Source organism: Miscanthus floridulus, chromosome 19 (assembly GCF_019320115.1).
Source record: "Miscanthus floridulus cultivar M001 chromosome 19, ASM1932011v1, whole genome shotgun sequence".
Lineage (NCBI taxonomy): Eukaryota > Viridiplantae > Streptophyta > Magnoliopsida > Poales > Poaceae > Miscanthus > Miscanthus floridulus.
In genome coordinates, this window is record NC_089598.1 from 114006649 (window position 1) to 114019752 (window position 13104).

General features: G+C 45.4%; 1 pseudogene; it reads right to left on the reverse strand.

Moving 5' to 3' along the window:
• Positions 1-1560: 1560 nt before the first annotated feature.
• LOC136526652 (putative cellulose synthase A catalytic subunit 11 [UDP-forming]) overlaps positions 1561-13104 on the reverse strand; it is a 65442-nt pseudogene continuing 53898 nt past the window's right edge.

The following is a 13104-nucleotide window of genomic DNA, read 5'->3' on the forward strand; positions in this document are numbered from 1 at the left end:
CCGATGGGGATTTACCCATTGCCATCCTTATGGGCGGCACCGCGGCAGTGCTTGGTCGGCTCTGCCGAGCACACCCACTAATTAGCTTCAAAATAGTTTTTTTTAGCCTTTTTGTTTCTGTAAAAACAGCTCTACGGGTGAACTAAATCTGTTTTGGTGAATCGTTCGATAAAATAACTTCTCTTTGTTGCGGGTGCCTGTAGACGTTTTCCGCGTCGTTTCGCACATCCATGTGGGACCCACGCCACCCTGAACGTCACCAGCATCGAGAAAAGAGGGCCGGGAGGAGGAGGAAACACCGAGGCGATGCAGCAGAAAGCGAGAAGGGGGATGCAACATCCGATTTATTTTTGAAACATCTAGATGCAACACTTGCAGCATACGTCTAAAGGCAGATGAAACACTTAAAATAAGTGTCTGAAACACTTGTGGAAAACGCTTGAAAAACATTTGAAAACTATTGCAATCATATGCAACGTACAGATGAAACACTTGCAAACATGCGTATGAAAACACCTGTGGAATTACTTAAAACATATGCTTGTAACATGCAACATCCAGATCTACTTTTACAACATCCAAATAAACACACCTGCCACATACGTCTAGAACAGATGAAATATTTGGAACACACACTTGAAACATACGTGTATAGCCATTATAACATGTGCAACATCCCGATTTACTTTTGCAACATCAATTAATATACAACACTTGCAACATACCTCTGAAAACACTTGAAACATACTCTTGCAACATATGCTTTCAGCGTAGCATCTACTTGCTGCTCGGATGAATGGAGACTCGCCGACGCGGAGATCGATGCCGCGGAGTGGGGGGAGATACCAGCGGGCGGGTGGCTGCGTGGCCCCGGCGGGCCATTCTCTCTCTCCTTCCTGCGGTCGTCCGCGCAGGTGCAGCCGGTGCGTGCGATGAGGCCGCCTGAGCCGCCGCGAACCTCATCCGCCTTGTCGAGAAGCTTTGGGAGCAGGAGTCCGGCCTTCGCACAAGATCCTGAAGGAGACCGTCGCCATCATGCCGTTCCTCGAGACCGACTTCGAGGGTCCAGGCCGAGAACGTGCGCCTCTGCACCTAGCTCGACGCCACCAGGACCAGTTAGCACCACGTGGTTGAGTTTTTTTAGGGGAGCAGGTGGTTGAGTTGGAGAAGGAGGTGGCAGAATCATTTTTTCGAAGAAGTCAGGAGCAAGCTTCATATTGGACTCCACAAGCCCACAAAGAGCACGTGCAGAGCGTCGGATGCCCTAGGTAGAGCATTTCCGTTGTCAAAAAGAGTAAGAACCCATAATACGTTTTCATTTTTCATTTTTTTGTGTTAATAAACTTTTCATTTTTTTTCTTTCTTTTTTTCCCTCTCTTTTTTTCTCTTCTCTTCTCTCTCCACGTTATCTCTTCTCCCCCACGGCTGCACCGAGCCGGATGAGGTGAGTAGAATTCATGCGTTGGCGTTTTCAAAAAAAATTCATGCGTAGGCCCTCACGGTGGTCTTGGGCCTGGAGTGCACGGCACGGCCCAGGTTAGAATCTCCTTTTCAATTTTCTCACAAGATCGGCGGCCACTGCGACGCGGACTGCGCCGGCGGCGCTGAGTAGGAGTCGACGTTGACCCAGAGCAGCGAGAGCACGGACACGAAGAGCACCGACCATAGCACTGCGATGGTGGGTGCCCTCCTGTCCCGCCGCGCAAGGAGGCCCCTGAAGAAGCCCTGCAGGTGCGCCCACCACACCCACCCGGCGAGAGCCAGCTTCACGAGGACCCGGCCCCACGACCGGTACCCGTGGTCCACCCCGTACGACACGGCCACCACCACGCCGGCGAGGTTTCCCAGCAGCAGACTCGCCGGCGGGATCAGCAGGTTCGACCACCGCAGCACGTACGGATTTCCGCTCGTCGCCGCCGGCGCCATTGTCGTCTTCCGAGGACGACCGCCTCCTGGTCGCCGTCTCCGTGGAGGTGGAAGAGAAACCGACGTCGACCCCGGCGCACGAGCGGAGGATGCCCTGGAACACGGCCGCGAGGCACGCCGACGTGCCGGTGACAACCCAGAGCTTCTGGTCCCGCCACCACGCGCGCAGCGTCACGCCGCTCCACCGAAGCTCCAGCGCGACGGTGGCCACCACCGAGGATAGGAGCAGGATGAGCAGGACCGCGTCGTAGTAGCCCACGTCGTCCGGGAAGATGGACTTGCCGGTGAGGAGGAAGGCCGCCGGGAGCGCGCAGTAGACGGTCAGCGAGAGGGATGCCAGCGGGTAGGCGACGCAGCTCACGTAGCCCAGCCGCTGCATGACCGCAGGCGCCCGCCAGCGCCGGCACAGACGGGGCAGTGCCGGCTCAGCAGGACGCCCATGGCCGCGACCGCTCGCTGCGACGCACAGGCGAGGACGTCAGAGGGGTTGGCACGCGCGAAGCTCCGGAACGCGGTCCGCGCCGGCGCGCAGTACGCTGACGCCCACCCGCGCGCGTGCATCCTAAACCCCGTGACCACGCTGCCGCCGCCAGAACCGTACATCCAGCCAACGTCTTTCCCCCACCTAGTCCGCTCCTCGTACGCGCAGCTGACGACGTGGATCGCCTCCCTGAGGAGAGAAGAAGCGTCTGCGGCCGTGGGCGAGCCGCCGCCGCGCGCTCTTGGCTCGCGAACGCTGACGCAATGAACGCCGATGAATGGCCCAAGTGCTGCTCCAACGCGGCGTGGCAGGAACTTGTCGGTACTAGGGACACCTTAAGGCTGGGCTCAGCCTCGTCCGATCCTAAGGTCGTGGGTTTCGTCTCACCCAACTTTGAGGCCGTGATCTTCGTCTCGCCCGACCCCTAGGCCGTAGGCTCCGTCTCGCCCGACCTCGAGGCTACGGTCTCCGCCTCCCCCGATCCCTAGGCCGTGGGCTCCGTCACGTCTGACCTCGAGGCCGCGGTCTCCGTCTCGCGTTGACCCCTTGGGTTCGGGCTCCGTCTTGCCCGACCCCTTGGTGCAGGCTCCGTCTCGCTTTCTCCTCGGGTGCGGGTTCCGTCTCGTCCGATGGGGACCCATATCGCCGCCAACCACTCCAGGTCCAAGCGTATGGATCTGGGTCAAAACCCTGACACCAGGGAAGAGACTGGCATGTCTCGATGTAACCCGCGGCCCTGACGGGCCATACCTGAGGATTCACATCAAGAACAGCGTCGAGCTTGCTGGTGCTATTCTGTCTAACTCTCGTACGAACGCTGACAGACGCGTCAGTTCACCACGACTCCACTAGGACAGAATGGAACGCCATGACCGACAGATGACACCTGCGCATGGCGCCAGTGATGAACAGGGTCCCGACGTGGAGCCATCTCTGTCGACATCTACAGGATCGACGAGACCCGCATGAAGGAGTAGAAGGACCCGGCAATCCTGAAAGCCTTCTGCTCCCTCTCATTCTTCTCCTTTTCCTTCGCTGTAACCCGCGTTTTCTCTTCGCCTATAAAAGAGAAATCAGGGCGCCCCATGAAAGGAGAATCCAGATCCGCATGAGATCGAACCACGAAATAAAAACACAAGAGCACGACACGAGCACACGGCTGAGCAGGGATCGAGCTCTCAACACTCGTTCACCCCTTTCACCAGAGACTTGGGATCATTTTCCTCTCTCGCCTGTTTATAACCCCTACTGCAAACTGAACGTAGGGACATTTCGCTCGAACTAGTATAAATCCTTGTGTCTTCCGAGCACACCATCCAAGTCAGATATGTAAATACAAATTTACTCGTCGATAACGTAACCTCCGCCTTCTTCCTGCCATGCCAACGGTTAGGACTCCAAGCAAACCGCTCCGAGCACCGAGAACAAATGAGAATAGCTAGCTTGCCTGCATCCGTCAGCTCGTGGGTATCCTCCGAGTCAAGCAGAGGCACGGTGGACATGGGCCTCCTCAACACTCGCTTCTTCACCTTCCCGAACCACCACCTGCTCCGGCGCACCGGCGCGTCCTCGTCGTCTTCGGAGAACGCGGGATCGAACCCGTACAGCGCCTTCCTGTTGAAGCAGCAGCCGGAGCCGACGTACACCGGGCCCTGGATGCCGTCCAGGCACTTCATGTCGATCTGAACCCCAGCGTGCATCACAAAATCGGGTCGGGTGTTAGTGTTACACGATTCGGAGAGCAGTGTCGGACAGCGCTGCAGTGTGCAAGTAAAGCTTTGATCACTTACGTCGAAGAAGACAGAGTCGCGAGTCGCGAGTCGCATGCCGCCGCTCCCATCGTCCTCGACGCCGATCCTCAGCGGGAACTGGACGAAGCACGTCCTGTTCCCGGCCTCAGGGTCCATGAGGAAGCACATTGCCTCCCTCAGGACGCCGCTGTTGGCGACGCAGTGGTCGTGGTCCAGGTTGAGCACGTACGAGTCGTTCGTCAGCAGAGCGGACACCCGGAGCTGGCGAACAAACAACTCAGAAAACTATGGCAGGTTGCAGCTGAAGAACATACTGCTGGAAACACGTACCAGGGCGTTGAGGGCGCCGGCTTTCGTGTGATGCTGGAACCCCGGCTTCTTCTCCCACGACACGTAGAACAGCCGGGGCAGCTCGTCCCCCACGGCGTCCTGATCGCCGGGGTGGCCCAGAAGAACCTGGACACCATGAATCAAACTCCATGGGACGTCTCGCTGGCACGTTGGGGTGAGGTGCAGAGAGTACTCTTTGACAGTTTGACCCGTATCATGGCAAGATGGTCTCTCGTGTTGTTCCCGGGCCACGGCGTGCCGTCCGACATGACCCAACCGTCCTCTGGCACCTTCCTCGCCTTCGCGGCGAGGTAGTTCATCCTCACCTTCAGCTCCTCGTACGCTCTCTGCAACATGTTGCCTCTAGGTTATAAGCGAAAGCTTGATTCACCTCCCTCAACATTCTCAGCTCTGCCATTGCGCCGTCTTCGAAAGCGCCGTCTTTCTCTTATTCATTGTTGATCTAGCCAGATCCATGAAACACCGAACAGAAAGTGCCAGCAGTATATAAGGGATATACAAACTAGATGCTCTGGAAAGCAAGGCAAGTACACAAAGTTAATTGGTGAAGCGTTGCCTCCCCTCCACAATGAAATTCATCATGGACAAACAGAAATGTTTCTCCCCTAGCAATCCTTCAATCCACACTAAGAGCAATGCAACCAGCAGCAGGTAGAGGATTAATTCACAGTTAGTACCTTGGTCCCTCATTATATTCAAACATAGAATTCACACTAGATCCGGTCATAGAAGCATGGCACTGCCAAAGAAAACGTAGGTACTACATAATTAACTATTCTTGGTCTTGGTTCACCAGTACAGCGGCACAACATTCTCTCTTAAAAATACATGCTACTGGGGTTATCTGGTTATCTTCAATTATCGCATTTCCAACACCATGGAATCAATTCACATATATTTCGGCTTCATTTGCTCAGAAGCTTGATATGAAGTGGCTTCCTGCAAGGAGAATAAGGCATTCAGGTTCAAGGAAAGTTCAAGTTACAATTGTGCTCTAATTATTGTGTGCAAATGGCCGAACAAACATACACCTCTCGATTGAATTATATATAGAAGGTTAAGCAGGCAGAATGCATAGAACATAAGCAATGAAATGGGAGAGGCATGGTACCTCACTTCTCAGAACGATTTCTTTCTTTGAGTGCTTCAATCAATTGAACTTGTTCAGATAGTGTTCCTGACTTGGGACAGAGCCCCTGCATTGCATAAAGAAACCAACAGCTGAAAATTATAATGCTTAGAAGCAGTATCTGGCACAAAAGCAAAGAGATACGGATGTCATTGTACCTCACTTGATCCAACACCAATTTCTTCCTTTAATTTTTCAATCTCAATAACTTCTTCAGGTACTTCGGATCCCACCTTGGCACAGAGGTCCTGCAATGCATAATTATATAATGATCAATTGTAATTTGTAAACCAGTAGGATGCAAATTGAAACAAAACAACTCAAATACCCTTATATGCTTGCTCAAAACAACTGAGATCTGGGCACTACGCTCAAGTTGTTTGTTCCGCATCAAAAGGTCTTCGTAAGTCATGGCATTCTCTGGCTTTCCATTGCTACCTCCTGTTACGGAAAGTGGAATCAGGGTAGGGGTATGGATGAAAACGATACGGATATTTATTCGACCGTCCGTTCGACCGAACAAATATGAACACTTATTACTCGGATATCCGTATTTTTTTTTCAGATACGGATAATAAAACGGATATCTTAGGCGGATATCAAATACGGATGTAATATCATCGATATTCGGCGGATATCGGATAATCCGATTAAGTATCGGATATATCCGGATATTCCAAACGGATATTATTCAAACGAGATGGAGAAATTTAAAAATCACAAATTTGAACCGTCCAAACTATCTCAAATGGAAAGTTGACCAAAACAACAATTGTAGATCTTAATGAGTTGAACAAACTTGGTATTCAAAACTTTTCAATTTGAAGTCATTTAGAGTTCATAATACTAGAGTCAAAGTGTTATTTTTTCATTTGACCAAATTTGACTTGGTCAAACTTGCTCAAATGAGACACTAAATGACCTCAGATGAAAAAACTCTGAATACCAAGTTTGATCATCTCAGCAAGATCTACAATTGTTACATAGCTTATTTTCCCATTTGAGAAAGTTTTATCAAACACTAGTCACAAATTCTTAAATCTCATATAGACTTTCTAAAACTATGTCACACACTTATGAAATTTGAACTACATTTTGTTCAAACTTTCTCAAATGAAAAAATGGCCTATATAAGGATTGTATATCTTGATGAGATGAACAAACTTGGTATTCAAAACTTTTCAATTTGAGACAATCTAGGGTTCCGAAAACTAGTTTGTAGGCATCGAAATTTAAAAATCACAAATTTGAACCGTCCAAACTATCTCAAATGGAAAGTTGACCAAAACAACAATTGTAGATCTTGATGAGTTGAACAAACTTGGTATTCAAAACTTTCCAATTTGAAGTCATTTAGAGTTCATAATACTAGAGTCAAAGTGTTGTTTTTTCATTTGACCAAATTTGACTTGGTCAAACTTGCTCAAATGAGACACTAAATGACCTCAGATGAAAAAACTCTGACTACCAAGTTTGATCATCTCAGCAAGATCTACAATTGTTACATAGCTTATTTTCCCATTTGAGAAAGTTTTATCAAACACTAGTCACAAATTCTTGAATCTCATATAGACTTTCTAAAACTATGTCACACACTTGTAAAATTTGAACTACATTTTGTTCAAACTTTCCCAAATGAAAAAATGAACTATATAAGGATTGTAGATCTTGATGATCTGAACAAACTTGGTATTCAAAACTTTTCAATTTGAGACAATCTAGGGTTCCGAAAACTAGTTTGTAGGTGTCAAAATTTAAAAATCACAAATTTGAACCATCCAAACTATCTCAAATGGAAAGTTGACCAAAACAACAATTGTAGATCTTGATGAGTTTAACAAACTTGATACTCAAAACTTTTCAATTTGAAGTCATTTAGAGTTTATAATACTAGAGTCAAAGTGTTGTTTTTTCATTTGACCAAATTTGACTTGGTCAAACTTGCTCAAATGAGACACTAAATGACCTCAGATGAAAAAACCCTGAATACCAAGTTTTATCATCTCAGCAAGATCTACAATTGTTACATAGCTCATTTTCCCATTTGAGAAAGTTTTATCAAATACTAGTCACAAATTCTTGAATCTCATATAGACTTTCTAAAACTATGTTACACACTTATGAAATTTGAACTATATTTTGTTCAAACTTTTTCAAATGAAAAAATGGCCTATATAAGGATTGTAGATCTTGATGAGCTGAACAAACTTGGTATTCAAAACTTTTCAATTTGAGACAATCTAGGGTTTCGAAAACTAGTTTGTAGGCGTCGAAATTTAAAAATCACAAATTTGAGCCGTCCAAACTATCTCAAATGGAAAGTTGACCAAAACAACAATTGTAGATCTTGATGAGTTCAACAAACTTGGTATTCAAAACTTTTTAATTTGAAGTCATTTAGAGTTCATAATACTAGAGTCAAAGTGTTGTTTTTTTATTTGACCAAATTTGACTTGGTCAAACTTGCTCAAATGAGACACTAAATGACCTCAGATAAAAAAAACTCTGAATACCAAGTTTGATCATCTCAGCAAGATCTACAATTGTTACATAGCTCATTTTCCCATTTGAGAAAGTTTTATCAAACACTAGTCACAAATTCTTGAATCTCATATAGACTTTCTAAAACTATGTCACACACTTGTGAAATTTGAATTATATTTTGTTCAAACTTTCTCAAATAAAAGAATAGCCTATATAAGGATTATAGATCTTGATGAGCTGAACAAACTTGGTGTTCGAACGTTTGAGACAATCTGTATCTTTATCTTATTTGTTGCTTTACTCTTTAGTCTTTCGGCTTAATCTAGATGGATTATGGACTCATAGAGTGGCGTAATGGTTTGCTCACGTATGATATATACTGCTTTTACTCAATATCCGAATAGATATTTGTATCCGACCTTCTCCGAATCCGATTCATACCGTATTCGATACTCATTATTCGTATCCGTAACCAAGTCAATCCGTATTCGTATATGTATCCGAATGCTATCCGTGTCCGAATCCGAATCCGAACAGAAATATGAAAACAAATATAATATGAGTGATATCTATTCGTATCCGATCCGTTTTCATCCCTAGGTAGGGGTCGTCGGGGTTGGAGATGGCAATGGCGTCCTAGACTTGGCCCTCTGGTGCGGTGGCACGTAGCGTTGGACACCGCTGCCTGCAGGAGCAGCCACCTGGTTGGTGTTCGCGTTGGCCAGGCTGGCAGTGCTGATGGCCATCCCTGGCCCAGCTCCACTTTCCATAACACTTCCACCCTTAGCCTTCTCTGTGTCATTGTCAGACAGTGTAACCTTTTCTTTTATATCTTTCTCCAAACCACCTTTTCCTTGTGAAATAATGTTATCACCTCCTTGTGCTTTCATGAAGGGTGAGTTGAAGATTTCCACTCTTTTGCACATTACATGAATTGGTGATGGCATGCAGTTCTTTGCTCTAGTAAACAAGAAGAAAATTCACTTTGTTAAGACCTAGCAACTATAGAAGTAGAAAATTTAGGACCCACAGTAAGAACTACTCACTCCATTCTAAATTATAAGACGGTTTAGGTTTTCTAGATACATTGCTTTTGTTATGTATCTAGACATGGTGTATATCAAAGTCCATAGCAAAAGCTATGTATCTAGACAAGCCAAAATGTCTTGTAATTTGGAATGGAGAAAGTAGCAAATAGAAATTTCTCATGTTAACAAGAAATCTACTTTGTTAAAAAATGTACTTCACAAAGTATACAAATTGAAAATATGAACTAGCAAGTTGACTCACATTTCTTCAACCCCTAGATTGACATCAAGGGTATGGTGCAATAAATTGAACCACATCTCTGGTACAAAATCACCAAACTCTTCAGGGACCATGAGCTCAGCCCCATCAACATTGAACAATTGCCTCCCATTAGCATCCTGCGCCAAAAGATAATTTTATTAATAACTTTATTGACACTTTTTGGATATATTTTGAGACAAAAGCATAAATTCAGAAGGTACATACCACGCTATTTTTCGAAACATGCGTTTTGTAGTTCCTGACGAAGATAAAAGCACTTGTTTATGTGTCGACGTATGGTACATTTTTCTTCCCAGCACCATCTGCCTCTACTCTCCACTGAAGAATCTGCTTGAATATGTCAATCTTTCGTATATTGTTTATCCAATCCATAGGTGGCTTACTGAGATCTAGAACATCAACAAAATCTTTCCTTTTTTTACCCACAAGGCGATCAAATTTAACCTTGAGCTGGTAGAGGGCATTTGATCCACCGATTGGGATAAGTAAGCAAAAGTGAGTCTCCAGTGACACTCTATACGATTCAAGGAGAGGACCACATGGAAGTTTAGTTAATTTTGTTAACAAATGAGATAGATAGGGTGGGTGCTGTTCGTCCAGAATAAAGATATTCTTGATCAGTTTTGCCAGCTCTTCGAAGTCTTTGAGTCTTTCACTATGGGATGCTAAACGAGGCTTTGGAGGCTTGAGTCCATGAACTTGCCCATACAAAACAATGAAGGAATCCAAATCAAATGCACCATCCCAACTCAGGTTGGCCGCATGGTTTCTCGTAAAGAGGCAAATCCAGCTGCATAAGACTGCACAACCCTCATCAGTCAGCTTAACTCTTAGAGCATTCTTCTTGGGAAGTTTAACCTTGATAAGAAGCCTGTTGCCATTGTCCCCAACTTTTCTCATCAGGGCAGTGGCAAAGTACTCAGTGTAATTCTTGTGTAAGAGAATGAGATAAGACTTCTTGTCGATCAACTTTTCATCTAATTGCATCTGTTGTATATTTTACAAGCAAAGGCATAGATCCAATTTACAAGAAAAGAAAGATACATAGAGCACAACAATACTACAATGTTAAATATTTCCTTGAATGCAATAGCAACATACGGCAAGCACCTTAACATTGTTGCAGACTTATTCCAGGAGATCAAACTAATTACTTCCTTTCTTGCATCTACAATATCTTTCAAATAGCAGCATGTGTGTAACTCCAGTTTAAGGGAATAAAAGACATATTGATCATAGTAATATTATAACATTTCCTTGAATGCAGTAGTAATATATGGCAAGCACTTTTAGCATCGTTGTGCCCTTATTACAGGAGATCAAACTAATTAATTTGTTTATAGCATTTACTATATCTTTAAAACAGAAGCAAGTGTTTAAATCCAATTTACAGAACAAGACATACTGATCATAGTGATAGTATAACATTTACTCGAATGCAGTAGTAATATATGTCAAGCACCTTTAACATCATTGTAGATTTATTCCAAGAGATCAAACTAAACACATGTTAAGCCTTGCAATATTTTAACATTGTCTAGGCAAGTTCATAAATCTAACTTATAGGAACAAAATAAACATTGAGCATGGCAAGATTATAACTTTCCTCAAATGCATTGCTAACGGCAAGCACCTTTAGCGTAATTAAAGATTTATTCCAGGAGACCAAACTAACACTCTATGGCATGAATAAATGAATTTAGGTAAAGTTCATACATGAAAAGCTCAAGTTTTAGGAATTATCATGTGACAATAATCTGTGTGGAATCATGAAAAAGGATGATCTGATAAGAATGCGGAATATTGTGCCCAGAGTGCTGACCTTCAGCGTAAAATGTTGTAGAGTCTACAAAAGTCTGAAGAAGCGGACTCCGAAGTGCAGACATTTCTTTGCGAAGCATGCTGAACTCCGTTGGGTCCGGTTTTGCCTCTTCGATCTTCATAGGAGGAACACGAGGCACGACGATCTTCCGCGGTTTGTATGGTCTGAGGAACAACGCAGTAGGCATGGTAAAAGGGGGAACGAAGCCCCTGTCCTCAGCTTGAGACTCAGCGTTGATGGGCGATTGTGGAGGGACGCAGGGATTGGTAGCACTGCCGCTGCCAGTATCCTTGCGATGTCCTGAAGCAGCGCTGGGCAGGATCCCCTTCGCCACCGGTATTCACACCCATGCGGGGTACTAAAGCAGCTCTCGGCAGGAGCTCTCCACCGCCAGTGTTCATGCGCGCTCCCAAAGCAGCGCTTGACAGGGTTACCCCTACGCCGACGCCAGTGTTCACGCCCGGTACCGGAGCAGCGCTGGGTATGCTCGAACTGTCTGTTCCGCCACCGTCGCGTCCTCCCCCTTGGATGTCATGAGAGGCCCCGGAGCAATGCTCGGGGGGGCTAAATCCGCGGGAGTTGTTGTCTCCGCCACCTCCGCAGCCGTCGCCACGAGCACCTCTTTCGGACCTAGGGTTGATGATCTGGGAGCAGGACGAGGGCAAGAGACCACGAGGGGAGAGCAAAAAGTAGGCGCGGCAAACCAATTCCAAATCCAAGACGCGGGCTGTGTGAGTCTTTGAGAGGGAGATCAATTAGCCCCACGTGTTCGGGCATTTGGACATCGGGATTCCATTCCGATTTTGGGTGTCGTGTGAGGAATTCATGTGGAATTGAGATGGGCGGGTCCATTGCAGGCTTGCATCAGGATGTGTTGTGTAAAGTTTGCACATAAAGTTACTGAAGCCTTCTACAGTAGCAAAATTGGAGTTCCGAATTTTGTGACCCATTCTGACCGATTTTGTAATAGTGTTGCCAAAAAGAGTGACGCCATGCTAGATTTTAAAACAAGCTAGTTGTTAGTTATGGCTTAAAAAATAGCCAGCTAAAAATTAACTAACTAGTTGTTGGCCCATGCCTAATTTGATCCTGGGCTAACATAGAGAGAGAATAGAAGATAGAGGTGACTTTTAGCCCCTATTAGTTGTGTTAGGAGGACTATTGAATTAACAACTAGTTGAGGCTTTGGCTAATCTTTAAAACCACCCATTAGCCCTTCATGGATGGAATGTCTAAATTTGGACTTTATGATAATCTAACGCTTCATAATAAACCAACCAATACACTAGATTAATAAAAAAAGAAAAGAGTCTACATCATTAAATTTTATGATCATCTAATAGCTTAGATTAAACCAAAGAATACATATCTAATATAATGAGTTGTTCATGTTCTGTTTGTTCCTAAATTGTATTTGTTGGTTTTGCAATTGAACATGAGAGAGGAGAGGTGGGTGAGAGGAACATAGACAAATGATTGATGGGTAAATGGTACTCTCCACCTTCCCCCTCACCCCCTCTTTTATAGGAGAGTTAGAATGAGAGGTTTTCATTTTTTTCCTTGGTGGGACTTGTATTTAGAAAAGAGTAAAATATATAAATGTCCCAAAACATTTTCAAACAAGCTTGCATACTTTGTAATTTGGGCCATAAAAACTCTAATGGGTTTAACATATGCCTCACCCCAACAATAGCCCCTCAGCTATTCGATTTTAGCTGCAAGTAGAAGACATAATAGCTAAATACAACTTAATGTGGCCCAATTACAGATTGAACTTGGCTATGAGGATCACCCTTCACAACCCACGTACATGTGTCTCGCTAAAAACTCCACCCCAAAAAAACACTAG